Raw genomic sequence first — 23,154 nt, forward strand, 5'->3', positions numbered from 1 at the left:
ACAGGGTGACTGACTCCCGCTTATTGTGGCAGCTCAATTGGGCATGGAAGAAACGCCCTGGAGGTCTTGTTCTTGGGGCCCTTCAAGAGCTCAAGCTGCCCCAGAAAGAGTGACTGATTCCTGCCAGTTGCTGGCAGCTCGTTTTGGCATTCAAGAAACCCTCCGCAAGTCTTACCCAGGGGTCCCTTTAGAGCTGAAGCTGCCCCAGAAAGAGTGACTCCTTCCCCGCTGACTGTGGTGGCTCAAGTGGGCATGGAAGAATCACCCTGGAGGTCCTTCCCAGGGGTCCCTTAAGTAGCTGAGGCTGCCCCAGAAAGAGTGACTGATTCCTGCTAGTTGGGGCAGCTCGTTTGGGATTGGAAGAAATGCCCTGGAGGTCTTTTCTTGGGCTCCTTCAAGAGCTCAAGCTGCCCCAGAAGGAGTGACTGATGTGGTGGCTCACGCGGGCATGGAAGAAATGCCATGCAAGTCCTTTCCAGGGGTTCCTTTAGAGCTGGAGCTGCCCCAAAAAAGAGTCACTGATTCCCGCTGACTGTGGTGGCTCATACGGGCATGGAAGTCTTTTCCCAAGGCTCAAGCAGGTAAAGGAAGACAGGTTGATCTCCGAGGCCGGCCCAGACAAAATCCTGGTCTGGACTTCTGAAGGGGGGATGGCAACTACACTGACTTGGTCGGAAAAGTCTCTCAAACAGGGGCTTTTCAAGTACCCTCATTGGGCACCAGCGGCCCATAGTCACGTCTCTTTGCCGTATTCAAGCTTGGAGTTTGTTTTTGGTCACCAACGGCTCTTAGTTAAGCCTAAAATGTTATGTCTGTCTGTCTGTCAGCAAATGTGCTGGAGGTTTAAGGGTTAAAAATTAGTACCTGTTATGCTTGCCGACATTGTATTATTTGTGGCGTAGATTGCGGCTCCTACTGCTGACAGTTTGTGGGTATCGCTTCTCGGCCTTTTGGCTAAGATCAAGTGTAGTATCTGTTCTTATCAGTTTAATATCTGATACGTGCCCTACCCGGGCACTATATATTAAATTGATTTTTGCAGCTGGGAGATGGGTTAGGGGCTTGCTCCACCCACTCCACGCATCGACCTGGTATTGCAGTACCTCCGGGAACGGTGCACTCATTAAGCGGTGAACAGCAGAACTAGATTGCATGAAATTTAACATAACGTTAGATTGAATGTAGGGACTTGCGCTTCTTTGCGATTAGGTATCTGTCTTATGCGCTCGTTTAGACAGTGAGCATGAACAACCCTCTTGGCAGGATCCTCTTATTCTAGTCCATGAGCCACGATGCACATATTGCAACTCAGGGAGGAAAAAAAAATAAATAAAAAAAATCCATCCAAAATTCCCAATCAGGACCTAAGTCTGACCTGGGGGATGGTGGGTCCAGAGAGCTGTGGAGAGGATAATTCCCAATCAGGACCCAAGTCTGACTTGGGGGATGGTGGGTCCAGAGAGCTGTGGAGAGGATAATTCCCAATCAGGACCTAAGTCTGACCTGGGGGATGGTGGGTCCAGAGAGCTGTGCAGAGGATTTGAAAAATGGCAAAGCATGAAACCCCCGCTCCTGTCGCATTCACCCAGGGTCCAAAGCGCCGGGCCGGGGCCCCAACTCCCAGCCTACGTGTGGGGACGTCCCGCGCCTAGAGGTACATGCCCCTTTGGGGCACCAGCGGCACGCAAGGCTGGCACCTGCGGTTAACCAAGTCAATGTTCCCGGGCTTAAGTTTGGGCTACCCGGGCACTGCTGGAGAACAGGTGTTCCTCCAGGGTCCCCCACAGGGCAGGTGCTTGCCCCCAGAGAGGGTGAAGATTACCCAGCCAGAGTCAAGGCCAGTGCGGGCAAGGAAAAACGCTCCGGAAAGGGGGGCCCTTAGGAGCTTAAGCGTATCCCCGGGAAAGGGTGACTGATTTCCGGCCAAGCTGGATTGGAAGAAAGGCTCTGGAAGTCCTTCCCATGGAAGGGTCCCTTAAGAGCTGGGTCTGACCCTAAAAAAGGTGATGGTTTCCCGCTAATTGTGGCCATGGAAGTCCTTCCAGGGCGCTTTTGAGAGCTAAAACACACCCCAGAAAGAGTGACCGATTCCTGCTGATTATGGTGGCTCAAGTGGGCATGGAAGAATCGCCCTGGAAGTCCTTCCCACTGGTCCCTTGAGTAGCCGAAGCTGCCCCAGAAAGGGTGACTGATTGCCGCTTGTGGAGGCATCTCGTTTGGGCTTGGAAGAAACGCCCTGGAGGTCTGTTCTTGGGGCCCTTCCAGAGGTCTAGCTGCCCCAGAAAGAGTGACTGATTCCCGCCTATTGTGGCAGCTCGTTTGGGCTTGGAAGAAACGCCCTGGAGGTCTTGTTCTTGGGGTCCTTCAAGAGGTCTAGCTGCCCCAGAAAGAGTGACTGATTCCCGCCTATTGTGGCAGTTGCTGGCAGCTTGTTTTGGCATTCAAGAAACCCTCCATAAGTCTTACCCAGGGGTCCCTTTGGAGCTGAAGCTGCCCCAGACAGGGTGACTGACTCCCGCTTATTGTGGCAGCTCAATTGGGCATGGAAGAAACGCCCTGGAGGTCTTGTTCTTGGGGCCCTTCAAGAGCTCAAGCTGCCCCAGAAAGAGTGACTGATTCCTGCCAGTTGCTGGCAGCTCGTTTTGGCATTCAAGAAACCCTCCGCAAGTCTTACCCAGGGGTCCCTTTAGAGCTGAAGCTGCCCCAGAAAGAGTGACTCCTTCCCCGCTGACTGTGGTGGCTCAAGTGGGCATGGAAGAATCACCCTGGACGTCCTTCCCAATGGTCCCTTGGGCAGCTGAAGCTGCCCCAGACAGGGTGACTGATTCCTGCTAGTTGGGGCAGCACGTTTGGGCATGGAAGAAACGCCCTGGAGGTCTGTTCTTGGGGCCCTTCCAGAGGTCTAGCTGCCCCAGAAAGAGTGACTGATTCCCGCCTATTGTGGCAGCTCGTTTGGGCTTGGAAGAAACGCCCTGGAGGTCTTGTTCTTGGGGTCCTTCAAGAGGTCTAGCTGCCCCAGAAAGAGTGACTGATTCCCGCCTATTGTGGCAGTTGCTGGCAGCTTGTTTTGGCATTCAAGAAACCCTCCATAAGTCTTACCCAGGGGTCCCTTTGGAGCTGAAGCTGCCCCAGACAGGGTGACTGACTCCCGCTTATTGTGGCAGCTCAATTGGGCATGGAAGAAACGCCCTGGAGGTCTTGTTCTTGGGGCCCTTCAAGAGCTCAAGCTGCCCCAGAAAGAGTGACTGATTCCTGCCAGTTGCTGGCAGCTCGTTTTGGCATTCAAGAAACCCTCCGCAAGTCTTACCCAGGGGTCCCTTTAGAGCTGAAGCTGCCCCAGAAAGAGTGACTCCTTCCCCGCTGACTGTGGTGGCTCAAGTGGGCATGGAAGAATCACCCTGGACGTCCTTCCCAATGGTCCCTTGGGCAGCTGAAGCTGCCCCAGACAGGGTGACTGATTCCTGCTAGTTGGGGCAGCACGTTTGGGCATGGAAGAAACGCCCTGGAGGTCTGTTCTTGGGGCCCTTCCAGAGGTCTAGCTGCCCCAGAAAGAGTGACTGATTCCCGCCTATTGTGGCAGCTCGTTTGGGCTTGGAAGAAACGCCCTGGAGGTCTTGTTCTTGGGGTCCTTCAAGAGCTCAAGCTGCCCCAGAAAGAGTGACTGATTCCTGCCAGTTGCTGGCAGCTCGTTTTGGCATTCAAGAAACCCTCCACAAGTCTTACCCAGGGGTCCCTTTGGAGCTGAAGCTGCCCCAGACAGGGTGACTGACTCCCGCTTATTGTGGCAGCTCAATTGGGCATGGAAGAAACGCCCTGGAGGTCTTGTTCTTGGGGCCCTTCAAGAGCTCAAGCTGCCCCAGAAAGAGTGACTGATTCCTGCCAGTTGCTGGCAGCTCGTTTTGGCATTCAAGAAACCCTCCGCAAGTCTTACCCAGGGGTCCCTTTAGAGCTGAAGCTGCCCCAGAAAGAGTGACTCCTTCCCCGCTGACTGTGGTGGCTCAAGTGGGCATGGAAGAATCACCCTGGACGTCCTTCCCAATGGTCCCTTGGGCAGCTGAAGCTGCCCCAGACAGGGTGACTGATTCCAGCTAGTTGGGGCAGCACGTTTGGGCATGGAAGAAACGCCCTGGAGGTCTGTTCTTGGGGCCCTTCCAGAGGTCTAGCTGCCCCAGAAAGAGTGACTGATTCCCGCCTATTGTGGCAGCTCGTTTGGGCTTGGAAGAAACGCCCTGGAGGTCTTGTTCTTGGGGTCCTTCAAGAGCTCAAGCTGCCCCAGAAAGAGTGACTGATTCCTGCCAGTTGCTGGCAGCTCGTTTTGGCATTCAAGAAACCCTCCACAAGTCTTACCCAGGGGTCCCTTTAGAGCTGAAGCTGCCCCAGAAAGAGTGACTCCTTCCCCGCTGACTGTGGTGGCTCAAGTGGGCATGGAAGAATCACCCTGGAGGTCCTTCCCAGGGGTCCCTTAAGTAGCTGAGGCTGCCCCAGAAAGAGTGACTGATTCCTGCCAGTTGGGGCAGCTCCTTTGGGCATGGAAGAAATGCCCTGGAGGTCTTTTCTTGGGGTCCTTCAAGAGCTCAAGCTGCCCCGGAAAGAGTGACTGATTCCTGCCAATTGCTGGCAGCTCGTTTGGGCATGGAAGAAATGCCCTGGAGGTATTCTCTTGGGCTCCTTCAAGAGATCAAGCTGCCCCGGAAAGAGTGACATATTCCTGCCAGTTGCTGGCAGCTCGTTAGGGCATTCAAGAAACCCTCTGGAAGTCTTTCCCAGGGGTCCATTTTGAGCTGAAGCCGCCCCCGGAAAGAGTGACTGATTCCCCGCCGACTGTGGTGGCTCAAGTGGGCATGGAAGAAACACCCTGGAGGTCTTTTCTTGGGCTACTTCACGAGCTCAAGCTGTCCCAGAAAGAGTGACTGATCCCTGCCAGGAGCTGGCAGCTCGCGTGGGCGTTCAAGAAGCCCCCTGGAAGTCTTTTTCCAGGGTTCCCTTCAGAGCTGAAGCTGCCCCCGGAAAGAGTGGCTGGTTCCTGCCAATTGCTGGCAGCTCGTTCGGGCACGCAAGAAACTCTCTGGAGGTCTTTCCCAGGGTTCCCTTTAGAGCTGAAGCTGCCCCAAAAAGAGTGACTGATTCCCGCTGATTGTGGTGGCTCAAGTGGGCATGAAAGAATCACCCTGGAGGTCCTTCCCAATGGTCCCTTAAGTAGCTGAAGCTACCCCACAAAGAGTGACTGATTCCTGCTAGTTGGGGCAGCTCCTTTGGGCATGGAAGAAATGCCCTGGAGGTCTTTTCTTGGGGTCCTTCAAGAGCTCAAGCTGCCCCAGAAAGAGTGACCTATTCCTGCCAGTTGCTGGCAGCTCGTTTTGGCATTCAAGAAACCCTCCGCAAGTCTTACCCAGGGGTCCCTTTAGAGCTGAAGCTGCCCCAGAAAGAGTGACTCCTTCCCCGCTGACTGTGGTGGCTCAAGTGGGCATGGAAGAATCACCCTGGAGGTCCTTCCCAGGGGTCCCTTAAGTAGCTGAGGCTGCCCCAGAAAGAGTGACTGATTCCTGCTAGTTGGGGCAGCTCGTTTGGGATTGGAAGAAATGCCCTGGAGGTCTTTTCTTGGGCTCCTTCAAGAGCTCAAGCTGCCCCAGAAGGAGTGACTGATGTGGTGGCTCACGCGGGCATGGAAGAAATGCCATGCAAGTCCTTTCCAGGGGTTCCTTTAGAGCTGGAGCTGCCCCAAAAAAGAGTCACTGATTCCCGCTGACTGTGGTGGCTCATACGGGCATGGAAGTCTTTTCCCAAGGCTCAAGCAGGTAAAGGAAGACAGGTTGATCTCCGAGGCCGGCCCAGACAAAATCCTGGTCTGGACTTCTGAAGGGGGGATGGCAACTACACTGACTTGGTCGGAAAAGTCTCTCAAACAGGGGCTTTTCAAGTACCCTCATTGGGCACCAGCGGCCCATAGTCACGTCTCTTTGCCGTATTCAAGCTTGGAGTTTGTTTTTGGTCACCAACGGCTCTTAGTTAAGCCTAAAATGTTATGTCTGTCTGTCTGTCAGCAAATGTGCTGGAGGTTTAAGGGTTAAAAATTAGTACCTGTTATGCTTGCCGACATTGTATTATTTGTGGCGTAGATTGCGGCTCCTACTGCTGACAGTTTGTGGGTATCGCTTCTCGGCCTTTTGGCTAAGATCAAGTGTAGTATCTGTTCTTATCAGTTTAATATCTGATACGTGCCCTACCCGGGCACTATATATTAAATTGATTTTTGCAGCTGGGAGATGGGTTAGGGGCTTGCTCCACCCACTCCACGCATCGACCTGGTATTGCAGTACCTCCGGGAACGGTGCACTCATTAAGCGGTGAACAGCAGAACTAGATTGCATGAAATTTAACATAACGTTAGATTGAATGTAGGGACTTGCGCTTCTTTGCGATTAGGTATCTGTCTTATGCGCTCGTTTAGACAGTGAGCATGAACAACCCTCTTGGCAGGATCCTCTTATTCTAGTCCATGAGCCACGATGCACATATTGCAACTCAGGGAGGAAAAAAAAATAAATAAAAAAAATCCATCCAAAATTCCCAATCAGGACCTAAGTCTGACCTGGGGGATGGTGGGTCCAGAGAGCTGTGGAGAGGATAATTCCCAATCAGGACCCAAGTCTGACTTGGGGGATGGTGGGTCCAGAGAGCTGTGGAGAGGATAATTCCCAATCAGGACCTAAGTCTGACCTGGGGGATGGTGGGTCCAGAGAGCTGTGCAGAGGATTTGAAAAATGGCAAAGCATGAAACCCCCGCTCCTGTCGCATTCACCCAGGGTCCAAAGCGCCGGGCCGGGGCCCCAACTCCCAGCCTATGTGTGGGGACGTCCCGCGCCTAGAGGTACATGCCCCTTTGGGGCACCAGCGGCACGCAAGGCTGGCACCTGCGGTTAACCAAGTCAATGTTCCCGGGCTTAAGTTTGGGCTACCCGGGCACTGCTGGAGAACAGGTGTTCCTCCAGGGTCCCCCACAGGGCAGGTGCTTGCCCCCAGAGAGGGTGAAGATTACCCAGCCAGAGTCAAGGCCAGTGCGGGCAAGGAAAAACGCTCCGGAAAGGGGGGCCCTTAGGAGCTTAAGCGTATCCCCGGGAAAGGGTGACTGATTTCCGGCCAAGCTGGATTGGAAGAAAGGCTCTGGAAGTCCTTCCCATGGAAGGGTCCCTTAAGAGCTGGGTCTGACCCTAAAAAAGGTGATGGTTTCCCGCTAATTGTGGCCATGGAAGTCCTTCCAGGGCGCTTTTGAGAGCTAAAACACACCCCAGAAAGAGTGACCGATTCCTGCTGATTATGGTGGCTCAAGTGGGCATGGAAGAATCGCCCTGGAAGTCCTTCCCACTGGTCCCTTGAGTAGCCGAAGCTGCCCCAGAAAGGGTGACTGATTGCCGCTTGTGGAGGCATCTCGTTTGGGCTTGGAAGAAACGCCCTGGAGGTCTGTTCTTGGGGCCCTTCCAGAGGTCTAGCTGCCCCAGAAAGAGTGACTGATTCCCGCCTATTGTGGCAGCTCGTTTGGGCTTGGAAGAAACGCCCTGGAGGTCTTGTTCTTGGGGTCCTTCAAGAGGTCTAGCTGCCCCAGAAAGAGTGACTGATTCCCGCCTATTGTGGCAGTTGCTGGCAGCTTGTTTTGGCATTCAAGAAACCCTCCATAAGTCTTACCCAGGGGTCCCTTTGGAGCTGAAGCTGCCCCAGACAGGGTGACTGACTCCCGCTTATTGTGGCAGCTCAATTGGGCATGGAAGAAACGCCCTGGAGGTCTTGTTCTTGGGGCCCTTCAAGAGCTCAAGCTGCCCCAGAAAGAGTGACTGATTCCTGCCAGTTGCTGGCAGCTCGTTTTGGCATTCAAGAAACCCTCCGCAAGTCTTACCCAGGGGTCCCTTTAGAGCTGAAGCTGCCCCAGAAAGAGTGACTCCTTCCCCGCTGACTGTGGTGGCTCAAGTGGGCATGGAAGAATCACCCTGGACGTCCTTCCCAATGGTCCCTTGGGCAGCTGAAGCTGCCCCAGACAGGGTGACTGATTCCAGCTAGTTGGGGCAGCACGTTTGGGCATGGAAGAAACGCCCTGGAGGTCTGTTCTTGGGGCCCTTCCAGAGGTCTAGCTGCCCCAGAAAGAGTGACTGATTCCCGCCTATTGTGGCAGCTCGTTTGGGCTTGGAAGAAACGCCCTGGAGGTCTTGTTCTTGGGGTCCTTCAAGAGCTCAAGCTGCCCCAGAAAGAGTGACTGATTCCTGCCAGTTGCTGGCAGCTCGTTTTGGCATTCAAGAAACCCTCCACAAGTCTTACCCAGGGGTCCCTTTAGAGCTGAAGCTGCCCCAGAAAGAGTGACTCCTTCCCCGCTGACTGTGGTGGCTCAAGTGGGCATGGAAGAATCACCCTGGAGGTCCTTCCCAGGGGTCCCTTAAGTAGCTGAGGCTGCCCCAGAAAGAGTGACTGATTCCTGCCAGTTGGGGCAGCTCCTTTGGGCATGGAAGAAATGCCCTGGAGGTCTTTTCTTGGGGTCCTTCAAGAGCTCAAGCTGCCCCGGAAAGAGTGACTGATTCCTGCCAATTGCTGGCAGCTCGTTTGGGCATGGAAGAAATGCCCTGGAGGTATTCTCTTGGGCTCCTTCAAGAGATCAAGCTGCCCCGGAAAGAGTGACATATTCCTGCCAGTTGCTGGCAGCTCGTTAGGGCATTCAAGAAACCCTCTGGAAGTCTTTCCCAGGGGTCCATTTTGAGCTGAAGCCGCCCCCGGAAAGAGTGACTGATTCCCCGCCGACTGTGGTGGCTCAAGTGGGCATGGAAGAAACACCCTGGAGGTCTTTTCTTGGGCTACTTCACGAGCTCAAGCTGTCCCAGAAAGAGTGACTGATCCCTGCCAGGAGCTGGCAGCTCGCGTGGGCGTTCAAGAAGCCCCCTGGAAGTCTTTTTCCAGGGTTCCCTTCAGAGCTGAAGCTGCCCCCGGAAAGAGTGGCTGGTTCCTGCCAATTGCTGGCAGCTCGTTCGGGCACGCAAGAAACTCTCTGGAGGTCTTTCCCAGGGTTCCCTTTAGAGCTGAAGCTGCCCCAAAAAGAGTGACTGATTCCCGCTGATTGTGGTGGCTCAAGTGGGCATGAAAGAATCACCCTGGAGGTCCTTCCCAATGGTCCCTTAAGTAGCTGAAGCTACCCCACAAAGAGTGACTGATTCCTGCTAGTTGGGGCAGCTCCTTTGGGCATGGAAGAAATGCCCTGGAGGTCTTTTCTTGGGGTCCTTCAAGAGCTCAAGCTGCCCCAGAAAGAGTGACTGATTCCTGCCAGTTGCTGGCAGCTCGTTTTGGCATTCAAGAAACCCTCCGCAAGTCTTACCCAGGGGTCCCTTTAGAGCTGAAGCTGCCCCAGAAAGAGTGACTCCTTCCCCGCTGACTGTGGTGGCTCAAGTGGGCATGGAAGAATCACCCTGGAGGTCCTTCCCAGGGGTCCCTTAAGTAGCTGAGGCTGCCCCAGAAAGAGTGACTGATTCCTGCTAGTTGGGGCAGCTCGTTTGGGATTGGAAGAAATGCCCTGGAGGTCTTTTCTTGGGCTCCTTCAAGAGCTCAAGCTGCCCCAGAAGGAGTGACTGATGTGGTGGCTCACGCGGGCATGGAAGAAATGCCATGCAAGTCCTTTCCAGGGGTTCCTTTAGAGCTGGAGCTGCCCCAAAAAAGAGTCACTGATTCCCGCTGACTGTGGTGGCTCATACGGGCATGGAAGTCTTTTCCCAAGGCTCAAGCAGGTAAAGGAAGACAGGTTGATCTCCGAGGCCGGCCCAGACAAAATCCTGGTCTGGACTTCTGAAGGGGGGATGGCAACTACACTGACTTGGTCGGAAAAGTCTCTCAAACAGGGGCTTTTCAAGTACCCTCATTGGGCACCAGCGGCCCATAGTCACGTCTCTTTGCCGTATTCAAGCTTGGAGTTTGTTTTTGGTCACCAACGGCTCTTAGTTAAGCCTAAAATGTTATGTCTGTCTGTCTGTCAGCAAATGTGCTGGAGGTTTAAGGGTTAAAAATTAGTACCTGTTATGCTTGCCGACATTGTATTATTTGTGGCGTAGATTGCGGCTCCTACTGCTGACAGTTTGTGGGTATCGCTTCTCGGCCTTTTGGCTAAGATCAAGTGTAGTATCTGTTCTTATCAGTATTATACTTGGGCTTACCTCGCGGGCAGTGACAGCGATCGCCTCTTGGAGGTTTCCTGGCTCACAATTACCCCTGTGTTGTGAGCTCTCAACCCTTGAGAGGTAAAGGAATTGCACTTTTTAAGGTAAGACGTTTTAAGTATTTATTGGCTATTTATTGTGGTTTTAGTGTTTTAGTGTGTTTTAAGCTGTTGGTGCCTCCACCATGTCGGCTGCTCGTGCCGGCGTGAGGAGGCACCACAGCGTACGCTTTTTATTAAAAGAAAAAAATGGTAAGCTCCTGGAGATGTCCAGACTGGACTTCTCCAGGAAGCTGATACAAAAAACCTTAAATTTTAGACCTGAAGACCTGAATTGTATAGTGACTCTGCCTCTAGGAAAAGGATTTGATGTTAGTTTTAGAGCTGCTTCCCTATTAAATGACTTCTGGCAAAGGTTTGATGCGGTTAAGATCCAGTTTTCCATGTTTACTGTGGAAAAACTTTCTGACAACACACTTAAAACTGTGATTGTCAGAATGTTTAATGAAACAGTTACTGGAGATGACATTTGTGTGTGGCTGGGCAGATATTGCACTGTTCGAGGCCAGCCAGTCAAGGTGCTAGATGAGGATGGCATCTGGAATTGCTCCTGGCGAATTCCCATTAAACAATGGGAAGATGCCGGGGGCTACCAGGGCCTGAGACATCTGCCCTCAATGATTGTGCTTGGAGAGAACAGGGGCTACATTCATTATCAGGGGATGCCCAAATTGTGCAGAAAGTGTGGGAAGAATGGGCATCTCGCTGAAGCATGCCAGGAGTTAATCTGTGGGAAGTGCAGAGAAGTTGGTCACAGTTTTGAGCAGTGCACCAATGGCAGGCGGTGCAATCTGTGTGGAGAAGAAAACCATCTCTTCAGAGATTGCCCAAAAAGCTTTGCCAACAAGCTGAAAAACAACAAAATGGCCGCCCCACAAGCAAGCATGGTTGAACAAAGGGAGGAGGCGGTCCCTGTGGTTTTGGCGGGAAATTCCCTGCCAGCCACAGGAACCGGCCAGGAAGAAGGAAATGGGGCGGCCATAGGGGCGGAGTCACCCATTTTATTTGAACAGAGGGAGGAAGCCCCTCCCCAACAAAGTGTGACACAAAATGTAACAGCCAATGAGGAGGAGGAAACGGCTTCCTCTCTCCTCACCGTCTCTGAGGCAAGTGTTGACGCTAGTCAAAGTGAAACTCAGTGTTCACTTCCTTATGCTCAGATGCAGAAACGGGCTGCGAGATCTCCTCTAGAAATGGAGGAGAAAAGACTAAGGGCTTCAGAGCGGCTAGATAGTTCCAAATCGGAAGATCTAGACCGTTCATGGCCCTTAGGTTCTCCTAATGGAGTTTCATTTCTGCATGTAAAGCTAAGATCATCATCACCGAAGGAGCCACAAGAGGTCTTCTCTGTGGCTTCTGAAGTGGTTAGCATCTCCTCCCCTGACCCAACACCTGTTGGGATAGGTGAAGAGCAGATGCAACAAGACATAACCTGATTTTTATCTTGTTTTTAAAACCATTGATATCTTTGTAAACTAACTGTAACTCTTTTAAATGTTCATATCCCCTTTTCATCTGCTCATGGCCCTTACTATTTCCACTATTAATGTGAGAAGTGTGAGGAGCCCCATTCGAGCACAAAGCGTTTTATCTTTTTTAAAACTCTTAAAGTCTGACGTGTTTTTATTACAAGAATGTGCCTTACCCTTTATCTCTAATTACAGAAAGTGGGAAGACGTGTGGACCCCAGGTCCCTCCCTATGGAGCGGATCGAACCAAAACAAAAATGATGGGGTCGCAATTTTAATAAACAATCCCAACATTCTGGTGAAGGGTACCACTGTGGTGAGAGATGGGCGGGCCTTTTTAGTAACACTGACTTTTTTAGGAAGAGATTTTAATGTTTTAAATATATACGGACACACTGATAAAAACGAGAGATATGAACTTTTAGAAGACTTGCAGCCCCACATGCTTGGTAAACCTCCCCTAGTGGTGGCAGGGGATTTTAATTGTATTCTAACACAGAAAGACAGGAAAAAGGCAGATTTTAAATTGGACAAAACATCAACTCTTTTAAACAGTTTAGTTAAAGATTTTAAATTAGTTGACTGTTTTAGACAAGTGCATCCAAGAGAGGAAGGCTTCACTTGGTTCAGTAGTGACAGCACCAGTGCCTCTCGAATAGACTATATTTTTACAAGAGATTTCCCGCCCGTGGATGCTACATTGACCCCCACCTTTTTTTCTGATCACACAATACTATCCTGCACTCTTTCACTTCCCCCTGGTGTGACGATAGGCGGAGGGCTGTGGAAGCTGAACTGCTCCCTGTTGGAAGAGGAGGAAGTGGTTAAAGGATATAGGGAGCAGTTCAGCCAATGGCAGACCCTCCAGGACTTTTATGATACACGAGCACAGTGGTGGGAAATGGTTAAAGGGAGGACAAAAACATATTTTAAAAAAATAGGAAAACAGAGAAAAAACAAAAGGAAAAAACGCATGTTGGGGCTGCAAAAACGTTTACAAAGATATTTTAACCTTTTAAACATGGGCTTTGATTTTAACAACGAAATTAAAGAAGTTAAAAAAGAGATGTTGGTTTTAGCAGAGGAAAATAGCAGGGGAGTGATTTTAAGAGCAAAAGAGAAAAAAATTGAAGAAAATGAAAAGTGTACAAGATATTTTTTTAAAAAAATAATCACAAAGGGAGGGGGGATATCAAAGATAAAAAACGACGAGGGGACTATTTTAAATACCACAGAGGGGGTTTTAAAAGAAGTCGAAAAGTTTTACGAAAACTTATATGGGAAAAAAATAGTACACGAGGACGCTTCAAATGAGGTTTTAAATTTTTTAGACAAAAAAGTACAAAAAGAAAAACATTCAGTTTTAACCCAAGATTTTAAGAAAGAAGATTTAGATAAAGCTCTTAAAAGTTTTAAAAAGGGGAAGTCTCCAGGAATGGACGGTCTTCCCCTGGAGTTTTATCAATGTTTCTGGGACATTTTAGCTGGGGTTTTACTGACTGTTTTTAATGAATTTGAAAATTTTAACAAACTACCTGCGGATTTTAGATTAGGAATAGTTTCTCTGCTTTTTAAAAAAGATGACAAGACAATTTTAAAAAATTGGCGACCAATTACTCTTTTAAACACTGATTATAAATTTTTTACAAAGATTTTAGCGACAAGGATGTCGACAGTTTTAGAGGATGTAATCCACCCGGATCAAGCCTGTGCTGTGCCCGGGAGGAAGATCACGGACAGCCTATTGCTGATCCGAGATGCCATCTGTTACGCGAGAGACAGAAACATTCGTCTAGCCGTGGTAAATTTAGATTTTGAAAAAGCATTTGACAGAGTCTCGCACCAGTACTTGTTACAAGTACTGGAAAAAATGGGGTTCCCGGGAAGATTTTTAGCATGGGTGGGACTGCTGTACAACGACCTTGTCAGCAAAATCATTGTAAATGGGCATTTAACAAAAGCAGTAAATATCTGCAGTGGCGTCCGTCAAGGGTGTCCGTTATCCCCACTCCTGTATGTGGTTTGTATTGAACCACTGGCACAGCTCTTGAGAAGGGATAAATGGATTACAGGTTTTAAAATTCCGGGGGGTTTGACAGCATCTTGTGTTTTATATATGGACGACGTTACCCTTTTAACGACAGACCTCACCTCGGCCCGAAGAGCTATGGATTTGACCGATTTCTACGGTCGGGCCTCGGGAGCCAGATTAAACCGAAAAAAGTCCGAGGCCCAGCTCTTCGGGCCGTGGGGTAACGTCGTCACAGAGGGACTAGAGCTGACTTTTAAGGAAAATGATTTTAAAATTTTAGGGGTAAAATTTGACAAAGAGGGTGGGGGAGGGCAAAATTGGAACGACATTTTAACAAAGGTAAACCAAAAGTTGGGATTCTGGGGGTTACGAAAATTAACAATGGAGGGTAAAATTTTGATTTTTAAATCCGTAATTTTACCACTCATTTTACTTGTTTCTTCTGTTTTTAGTCCACCAAGACGTTTTATCAGGAAGTTGGAAAGGGCGGTGTTTTATTTCCTGTGGGGATCCAAGTGGGAGCGCCTAAGAAGAACAGAGTTAAAGAAAAAGCCCGAACATGGTGGAAAAGGCCTCCCGGATCCCCACCTGTTTTTAGGCAGCCGCTTCACCGCCCTGCATTTTAGTTACGCGTTGACCCCATCCAGAGAAAACAAGACGGCTGCCATGACTCGCTTCTGGATGGGGTCCTACCTGAGAACCCTGAAAGTTTTAGCAGTGGACCTTAAGTACCCAGTGTCTTTTAATTTACCTAGGGAGTATGATTTTATAAAGAAATTTTTAAAGAAGTATGTTTTAGAGACTAACGATGTCACCATTTTAACTAACCACAAGGCTCTCATTTCTCTTGTGCAGGATCGAGAGACGGTGAGTCGGGTCCCGGGCCTCACATTATGTGAGGCCCAACAAGTGTGGAGGAACGCGGCCCACCCAGCTCTCCAGAACGGACACAAGGACCTGTTGTGGATGGTGGCACATGAGATCCTCCCGGTCAGGGCGGTCATGCACTCCAGAGGCATGGCCAGAAACCCCGTCTGCCCACGGCCTGGGTGTGGATGCCCAGAGACCGTGCGGCACCTGCTCTGGGAGTGCGGCGCTGCGCGGGACCTGTGGGCCAGGACCGGCCCCCTGTATCATCAGTACCTGCCGGCGGGGAGGGCCCAGATGGACTACCACCTTATCATCCATGGGGTGGGCCAGGGCGTGAAAGACATGACAAAACAGGACTTTACATCGCTCTGGCTCACCCTGACCGCCATCAAGGATGCCATCTGGGTCACAAGAAACCTGCTGGTGGGGAAGCAGGTCACGGTACCCCTGCAAGGGACAAAGGGACTGATAACAACCACGCTACAGGGGTACCGGACCTTGACAAGAGGCCAAGGGGGCCGGGGTCGCACGGAGGAGGTCCCGGCCGCCACCGTACCTGGCCGCCCGTAGATGCACCCTCACCACTCTGGCTACGGGAACAGCGGGCCAGCAGGCCAGAGGAGGGGGATCTCCGCTATGCCCTTGAAACACAGGGGCTGTGACCGTCCTGGAGAGTTGGTGTGAATGGACTTTTTTTTTGGTATGACTCACCCTCGATCCTGGACAAAGAAATGATTTTATCTTCTTATTGTTACTATTGCTTTTCATGCATTTTTTAACGGACTGGTTTTTATCACTTTTTTTATCAACATCTACGCCAAGGACTTTTTTTTACATAACACACGCACACACAAAAGACTTTCGCACAACATACACTTTTATTTCCTCCACAAACCCTGATTTTAAAGTGTTTTTGTTAAGTGCCATATGTCTTTTAATGTGTATTGAAATGTTTTAAAATGTGTGTTTTATGTTTCAATTCATTTTTACTAAGTCCTGCGTTGTTAAAATGGTGACTAGACCGTGATTCTTTTTTAGACCCGTTTTAATTTTTATTGAACAGCTTGTTTTTTAGTCTTTCATTTGTTTGCCTTTTTTTTTAAAAAAACATGTCCTCTATACACTTGACATTTTATGTTCATTTAAAGTACTTTTGCAAGTATTTATTTATTTATTTATTTATTTATTTATTTATGTATATATTTATTCATTTTTATTTATTTACTGTTAAGTACTCAAATGAAACTAAGTGAAGAGATATGTTTTTAAATATGATTGTGATGTAAGAAACAAATGGGAAACGCTGTCAATAAATTTTTTCGAAAGAAAGAAAAAATCTGTTCTTATCAGTATTATACTTGGGCTTACCTCGCGGGCAGTGACAGCGATCGCCTCTTGGAGGTTTCCTGGCTCACAATTACCCCTGTGTTGTGAGCTCTCAACCCTTGAGAGGTAAAGGAATTGCACTTTTTAAGGTAAGACGTTTTAAGTATTTATTGGCTATTTATTGTGGTTTTAGTGTTTTAGTGTGTTTTAAGCTGTTGGTGCCTCCACCATGTCGGCTGCTCGTGCCGGCGTGAGGAGGCACCACAGCGTACGCTTTTTATTAAAAGAAAAAAATGGTAAGCTCCTGGAGATGTCCAGACTGGACTTCTCCAGGAAGCTGATACAAAAAACCTTAAATTTTAGACCTGAAGACCTGAATTGTATAGTGACTCTGCCTCTAGGAAAAGGATTTGATGTTAGTTTTAGAGCTGCTTCCCTATTAAATGACTTCTGGCAAAGGTTTGATGCGGTTAAGATCCAGTTTTCCATGTTTACTGTGGAAAAACTTTCTGACAACACACTTAAAACTGTGATTGTCAGAATGTTTAATGAAACAGTTACTGGAGATGACATTTGTGTGTGGCTGGGCAGATATTGCACTGTTCGAGGCCAGCCAGTCAAGGTGCTAGATGAGGATGGCATCTGGAATTGCTCCTGGCGAATTCCCATTAAACAATGGGAAGATGCCGGGGGCTACCAGGGCCTGAGACATCTGCCCTCAATGATTGTGCTTGGAGAGAACAGGGGCTACATTCATTATCAGGGGATGCCCAAATTGTGCAGAAAGTGTGGGAAGAATGGACATCTCGCTGAAGCATGCCAGGAGTTAATCTGTGGGAAGTGCAGAGAAGTTGGTCACAGTTTTGAGCAGTGCACCAATGGCAGGCGGTGCAATCTGTGTGGAGAAGAAAACCATCTCTTCAGAGATTGCCCAAAAAGCTTTGCCAACAAGCTGAAAAACAACAAAATGGCCGCCCCACAAGCAAGCATGGTTGAACAAAGGGAGGAGGCGGTCCCTGTGGTTTTGGCGGGAAATTCCCTGCCAGCCACAGGAACCGGCCAGGAAGAAGGAAATGGGGCGGCCATAGGGGCGGAGTCACCCATTTTATTTGAACAGAGGGAGGAAGCCCCTCCCCAACAAAGTGTGACACAAAATGTAACAGCCAATGAGGAGGAGGAAACGGCTTCCTCTCTCCTCACCGTCTCTGAGGCAAGTGTTGACGCTAGTCAAAGTGAAACTCAGTGTTCACTTCCTTATGCTCAGATGCAGAAACGGGCTGCGAGATCTCCTCTAGAAATGGAGGAGAAAAGACTAAGGGCTTCAGAGCGGCTAGATAGTTCCAAATCGGAAGATCTAGACCGTTCATGGCCCTTAGGTTCTCCTAATGGAGTTTCATTTCTGCATGTAAAGCTAAGATCATCATCACCGAAGGAGCCACAAGAGGTCTTCTCTGTGGCTTCTGAAGTGGTTAGCATCTCCTCCCCTGACCCAACACCTGTTGGGATAGGTGAAGAGCAGATGCAACAAGACATAACCTGATTTTTATCTTGTTTTTAAAACCATTGATATCTTTGTAAACTAACTGTAACTCTTTTAAATGTTCATATCCCCTTTTCATCTGCTCATGGCCCTTACTATTTCCACTATTAATGTGAGAAGTGTGAGGAGCCCCATTCGAGCACAAAGCGTTTTATCTTTTTTAAAACTCTTAAAGTCTGACGTGTTTTTATTACAAGAATGTGCCTTACCCTTTATCTCTAATTACAGAAAGTGGGAAGACGTGTGGACCCCAGGTCCCTCCCTATGGAGCGGATCGAACCAAAACAAAAATGATGGGGTCGCAATTTTAATAAACAATCCCAACATTCTGGTGAAGGGTACCACTGTGGTGAGAGATGGGCGGGCCTTTTTAGTAACACTGACTTTTTTAGGAAGAGATTTTAATGTTTTAAATATATACGGACACACTGATAAAAACGAGAGATATGAACTTTTAGAAGACTTGCAGCCCCACATGCTTGGTAAACCTCCCCTAGTGGTGGCAGGGGATTTTAATTGTATTCTAACACAGAAAGACAGGAAAAAGGCAGATTTTAAATTGGACAAAACATCAACTCTTTTAAACAATTTAGTTAAAGATTTTAAATTAGTTGACTGTTTTAGACAAGTGCATCCAAGAGAGGAAGGCTTCACTTGGTTCAGTAGTGACAGCACCAGTGCCTCTCGAATAGACTATATTTTTACAAGAGATTTCCCGCCCGTGGATGCTACATTGACCCCCACCTTTTTTTCTGATCACACAATACTATCCTGCACTCTTTCACTTCCCCCTGGTGTGACGATAGGCGGAGGGCTGTGGAAGCTGAACTGCTCCCTGTTGGAAGAGGAGGAAGTGGTTAAAGGATATAGGGAGCAGTTCAGCCAATGGCAGACCCTCCAGGACTTTTATGATACACGAGCACAGTGGTGGGAAATGGTTAAAGGGAGGACAAAAACATATTTTAAAAAAATAGGAAAACAGAGAAAAAACAAAAGGAAAAAACGCATGTTGGGGCTGCAAAAACGTTTACAAAGATATTTTAACCTTTTAAACATGGGCTTTGATTTTAACAACGAAATTAAAGAAGTTAAAAAAGAGATGTTGGTTTTAGCAGAGGAAAATAGCAGGGGAGTGATTTTAAGAGCAAAAGAGAAAAAAATTGAAGAAAATGAAAAGTGTACAAGATATTTTTTTAAAAAAATAATCACAAAGGGAGGGGGGATATCAAAGATAAAAAACGACGAGGGGACTATTTTAAATACCACAGAGGGGGTTTTAAAAGAAGTCGAAAAGTTTTACGAAAACTTATATGGGAAAAAAATAGTACACGAGGACGCTTCAAATGAGGTTTTAAATTTTTTAGACAAAAAAGTACAAAAAGAAAAACATTCAGTTTTAACCCAAGATTTTAAGAAAGAAGATTTAGATAAAGCTCTTAAAAGTTTTAAAAAGGGGAAGTCTCCAGGAATGGACGGTCTTCCCCTGGAGTTTTATCAATGTTTCTGGGACATTTTAGCTGGGGTTTTACTGACTGTTTTTAATGAATTTGAAAATTTTAACAAACTACCTGCGGATTTTAGATTAGGAATAGTTTCTCTGCTTTTTAAAAAAGATGACAAGACAATTTTAAAAAATTGGCGACCAATTACTCTTTTAAACACTGATTATAAATTTTTTACAAAGATTTTAGCGACAAGGATGTCGACAGTTTTAGAGGATGTAATCCACCCGGATCAAGCCTGTGCTGTGCCCGGGAGGAAGATCACGGACAGCCTATTGCTGATCCGAGATGCCATCTGTTACGCGAGAGACAGAAACATTCGTCTAGCCGTGGTAAATTTAGATTTTGAAAAAGCATTTGACAGAGTCTCGCACCAGTACTTGTTACAAGTACTGGAAAAAATGGGGTTCCCGGGAAGATTTTTAGCATGGGTGGGACTGCTGTACAACGACCTTGTCAGCAAAATCATTGTAAATGGGCATTTAACAAAAGCAGTAAATATCTGCAGTGGCGTCCGTCAAGGGTGTCCGTTATCCCCACTCCTGTATGTGGTTTGTATTGAACCACTGGCACAGCTCTTGAGAAGGGATAAATGGATTACAGGTTTTAAAATTCCGGGGGGTTTGACAGCATCTTGTGTTTTATATATGGACGACGTTACCCTTTTAACGACAGACCTCACCTCGGCCCGAAGAGCTATGGATTTGACCGATTTCTACGGTCGGGCCTCGGGAGCCAGATTAAACCGAAAAAAGTCCGAGGCCCAGCTCTTCGGGCCGTGGGGTAACGTCGTCACAGAGGGACTAGAGCTGACTTTTAAGGAAAATGATTTTAAAATTTTAGGGGTAAAATTTGACAAAGAGGGTGGGGGAGGGCAAAATTGGAACGACATTTTAACAAAGGTAAACCAAAAGTTGGGATTCTGGGGGTTACGAAAATTAACAATGGAGGGTAAAATTTTGATTTTTAAATCCGTAATTTTACCACTCATTTTACTTGTTTCTTCTGTTTTTAGTCCACCAAGACGTTTTATCAGGAAGTTGGAAAGGGCGGTGTTTTATTTCCTGTGGGGATCCAAGTGGGAGCGCCTAAGAAGAACAGAGTTAAAGAAAAAGCCCGAACATGGTGGAAAAGGCCTCCCGGATCCCCACCTGTTTTTAGGCAGCCGCTTCACCGCCCTGCATTTTAGTTACGCGTTGACCCCATCCAGAGAAAACAAGACGGCTGCCATGACTCGCTTCTGGATGGGGTCCTACCTGAGAACCCTGAAAGTTTTAGCAGTGGACCTTAAGTACCCAGTGTCTTTTAATTTACCTAGGGAGTATGATTTTATAAAGAAATTTTTAAAGAAGTATGTTTTAGAGACTAACGATGTCACCATTTTAACTAACCACAAGGCTCTCATTTCTCTTGTGCAGGATCGAGAGACGGTGAGTCGGGTCCCGGGCCTCACATTATGTGAGGCCCAACAAGTGTGGAGGAACGCGGCCCACCCAGCTCTCCAGAACGGACACAAGGACCTGTTGTGGATGGTGGCACATGAGATCCTCCCGGTCAGGGCGGTCATGCACTCCAGAGGCATGGCCAGAAACCCCGTCTGCCCACGGCCTGGGTGTGGATGCCCAGAGACCGTGCGGCACCTGCTCTGGGAGTGCGGCGCTGCGCGGGACCTGTGGGCCAGGACCGGCCCCCTGTATCATCAGTACCTGCCGGCGGGGAGGGCCCAGATGGACTACCACCTTATCATCCATGGGGTGGGCCAGGGCGTGAAAGACATGACAAAACAGGACTTTACATCGCTCTGGCTCACCCTGACCGCCATCAAGGATGCCATCTGGGTCACAAGAAACCTGCTGGTGGGGAAGCAGGTCACGGTACCCCTGCAAGGGACAAAGGGACTGATAACAACCACGCTACAGGGGTACCGGACCTTGACAAGAGGCCAAGGGGGCCGGGGTCGCACGGAGGAGGTCCCGGCCGCCACCGTACCTGGCCGCCCGTAGATGCACCCTCACCACTCTGGCTACGGGAACAGCGGGCCAGCAGGCCAGAGGAGGGGGATCTCCGCTATGCCCTTGAAACACAGGGGCTGTGACCGTCCTGGAGAGTTGGTGTGAATGGACTTTTTTTTGGTATGACTCACCCTCGATCCTGGACAAAGAAATGATTTTATCTTCTTATTGTTACTATTGCTTTTCATGCATTTCTTAACGGACTGGTTTTTATCACTTTTTTTATCAACATCTACGCCAAGGACTTTTTTTTACATAACACACGCACACACAAAAGACTTTCGCACAACATACACTTTTATTTCCTCCACAAACCCTGATTTTAAAGTGTTTTTGTTAAGTGCCATATGTCTTTTAATGTGTATTGAAATATTTTAAAATGTGTGTTTTATGTTTCAACTCATTTTTACTAAGTCCTGCGTTGTTAAAATGGTGACTAGACCGTGATTCTTTTTTAGACCCGTTTTAATTTTTATTGAACAGCTTGTTTTTTAGTCTTTCATTTGTTTGGCTTTTTTTTTAAAAAAAAAAAAAACATGTCCTCTATACACTTGACATTATATGTTCATTTAAAGTACTTTTGCAAGTATTTATTTATTTATTTATTTATTTATTTATTTATTTATTTATTTATGTATATATTTATTCATTTTTTATTTATTTACTGTTAAGTACTCAAATGAAACTAAGTGAAGAGATATGTTTTTAAATATGATTGTGATGTAAGAAACAAATGGGAAACGCTGTCAATAAATTTTTTTCGAAAGAAAAAAATCTGTTCTTATCAGTTTAATATCTGATACGTGCCCTACCCGGGCACTATATATTAAATTGATTTTTGCAGCTGGGAGATGGGTTAGGGGCTTGCTCCACCCACTCCACGCATCGACCTGGTATTGCAGTACCTCCGGGAACGGTGCACTCATTAAGCGGTGAACAGCAGAACTAGATTGCATGAAATTTAACATAACGTTAGATTGAATGTAGGGACTTGCGCTTCTTTGCGATTAGGTATCTGTCTTATGCGCTCGTTTAGACAGTGAGCATGAACAACCCTCTTGGCAGGATCCTCTTATTCTAGTCCATGAGCCACGATGCACATATTGCAACTCAGGGAGGAAAAAAAAATAAATAAAAAAAATCCATCCAAAATTCCCAATCAGGACCTAAGTCTGACCTGGGGGATGGTGGGTCCAGAGAGCTGTGGAGAGGATAATTCCCAATCAGGACCCAAGTCTGACTTGGGGGATGGTGGGTCCAGAGAGCTGTGGAGAGGATAATTCCCAATCAGGACCTAAGTCTGACCTGGGGGATGGTGGGTCCAGAGAGCTGTGCAGAGGATTTGAAAAATGGCAAAGCATGAAACCCCCGCTCCTGTCGCATTCACCCAGGGTCCAAAGCGCCGGGCCGGGGCCCCAACTCCCAGCCTACGTGTGGGGACGTCCCGCGCCTAGAGGTACATGCCCCTTTGGGGCACCAGCGGCACGCAAGGCTGGCACCTGCGGTTAACCAAGTCAATGTTCCCGGGCTTAAGTTTGGGCTACCCGGGCACTGCTGGAGAACAGGTGTTCCTCCAGGGTCCCCCACAGGGCAGGTGCTTGCCCCCAGAGAGGGTGAAGATTACCCAGCCAGAGTCAAGGCCAGTGCGGGCAAGGAAAAACGCTCCGGAAAGGGGGGCCCTTAGGAGCTTAAGCGTATCCCCGGGAAAGGGTGACTGATTTCCGGCCAAGCTGGATTGGAAGAAAGGCTCTGGAAGTCCTTCCCATGGAAGGGTCCCTTAAGAGCTGGGTCTGACCCTAAAAAAGGTGATGGTTTCCCGCTAATTGTGGCCATGGAAGTCCTTCCAGGGCGCTTTTGAGAGCTAAAACACACCCCAGAAAGAGTGACCGATTCCTGCTGATTATGGTGGCTCAAGTGGGCATGGAAGAATCGCCCTGGAAGTCCTTCCCACTGGTCCCTTGAGTAGCCGAAGCTGCCCCAGAAAGGGTGACTGATTGCCGCTTGTGGAGGCATCTCGTTTGGGCTTGGAAGAAACGCCCTGGAGGTCTGTTCTTGGGGCCCTTCCAGAGGTCTAGCTGCCCCAGAAAGAGTGACTGATTCCCGCCTATTGTGGCAGCTCGTTTGGGCTTGGAAGAAACGCCCTGGAGGTCTTGTTCTTGGGGTCCT

The 23,154-nt window shown here is 48.4% G+C and overlaps 1 long non-coding RNA gene and 4 other non-coding genes across 6 annotated transcripts; all 5 read left to right on the forward strand.

The window, feature by feature from the left end:
• The first annotated feature begins 934 nt into the window (after positions 1–934).
• Positions 935–1,125, forward strand: LOC141379392 (U2 spliceosomal RNA). Its single transcript, XR_015479282.1, has one exon. It is a non-coding gene; the product is annotated as a U2 spliceosomal RNA (small nuclear RNA).
• Positions 1,126–4,032: 2,907 nt separating this feature from the next.
• On the forward strand, positions 4,033–22,147 carry LOC147846273 (uncharacterized). 2 transcript variants are annotated; one of them, XR_015478345.1, is made up of 3 exons: positions 4,033–4,235; positions 7,354–10,156; positions 21,777–22,147. It is a non-coding gene; the product is annotated as an uncharacterized LOC147846273 (long non-coding RNA). The 2 variants fall into 2 exon arrangements; XR_015941930.1 differs by lacking the exon at positions 4,033–4,235 and adding an exon at positions 5,290–5,635 and having other exon boundaries at positions 7,290–10,156.
• On the forward strand, positions 6,149–6,339 carry LOC141379396 (U2 spliceosomal RNA). The gene has a single exon (XR_015479283.1). It is a non-coding gene; the product is annotated as a U2 spliceosomal RNA (small nuclear RNA).
• Positions 10,106–10,294, forward strand: LOC141379456 (U2 spliceosomal RNA). Its single transcript, XR_015479306.1, has one exon. It is a non-coding gene; the product is annotated as a U2 spliceosomal RNA (small nuclear RNA).
• On the forward strand, positions 21,728–21,915 carry LOC147846274 (U2 spliceosomal RNA). Its single transcript, XR_015479294.1, has one exon. It is a non-coding gene; the product is annotated as a U2 spliceosomal RNA (small nuclear RNA).
• Positions 22,148–23,154: the final 1,007 nt, after the last annotated feature.

The sequence above is a fragment of the Danio rerio genome, chromosome 2, assembly GCF_052040795.2.
Source record: "Danio rerio strain M-AB ecotype USA chromosome 2, GRCz13ab, whole genome shotgun sequence".
Classification (NCBI taxonomy): domain Eukaryota; kingdom Metazoa; phylum Chordata; class Actinopteri; order Cypriniformes; family Danionidae; genus Danio; species Danio rerio.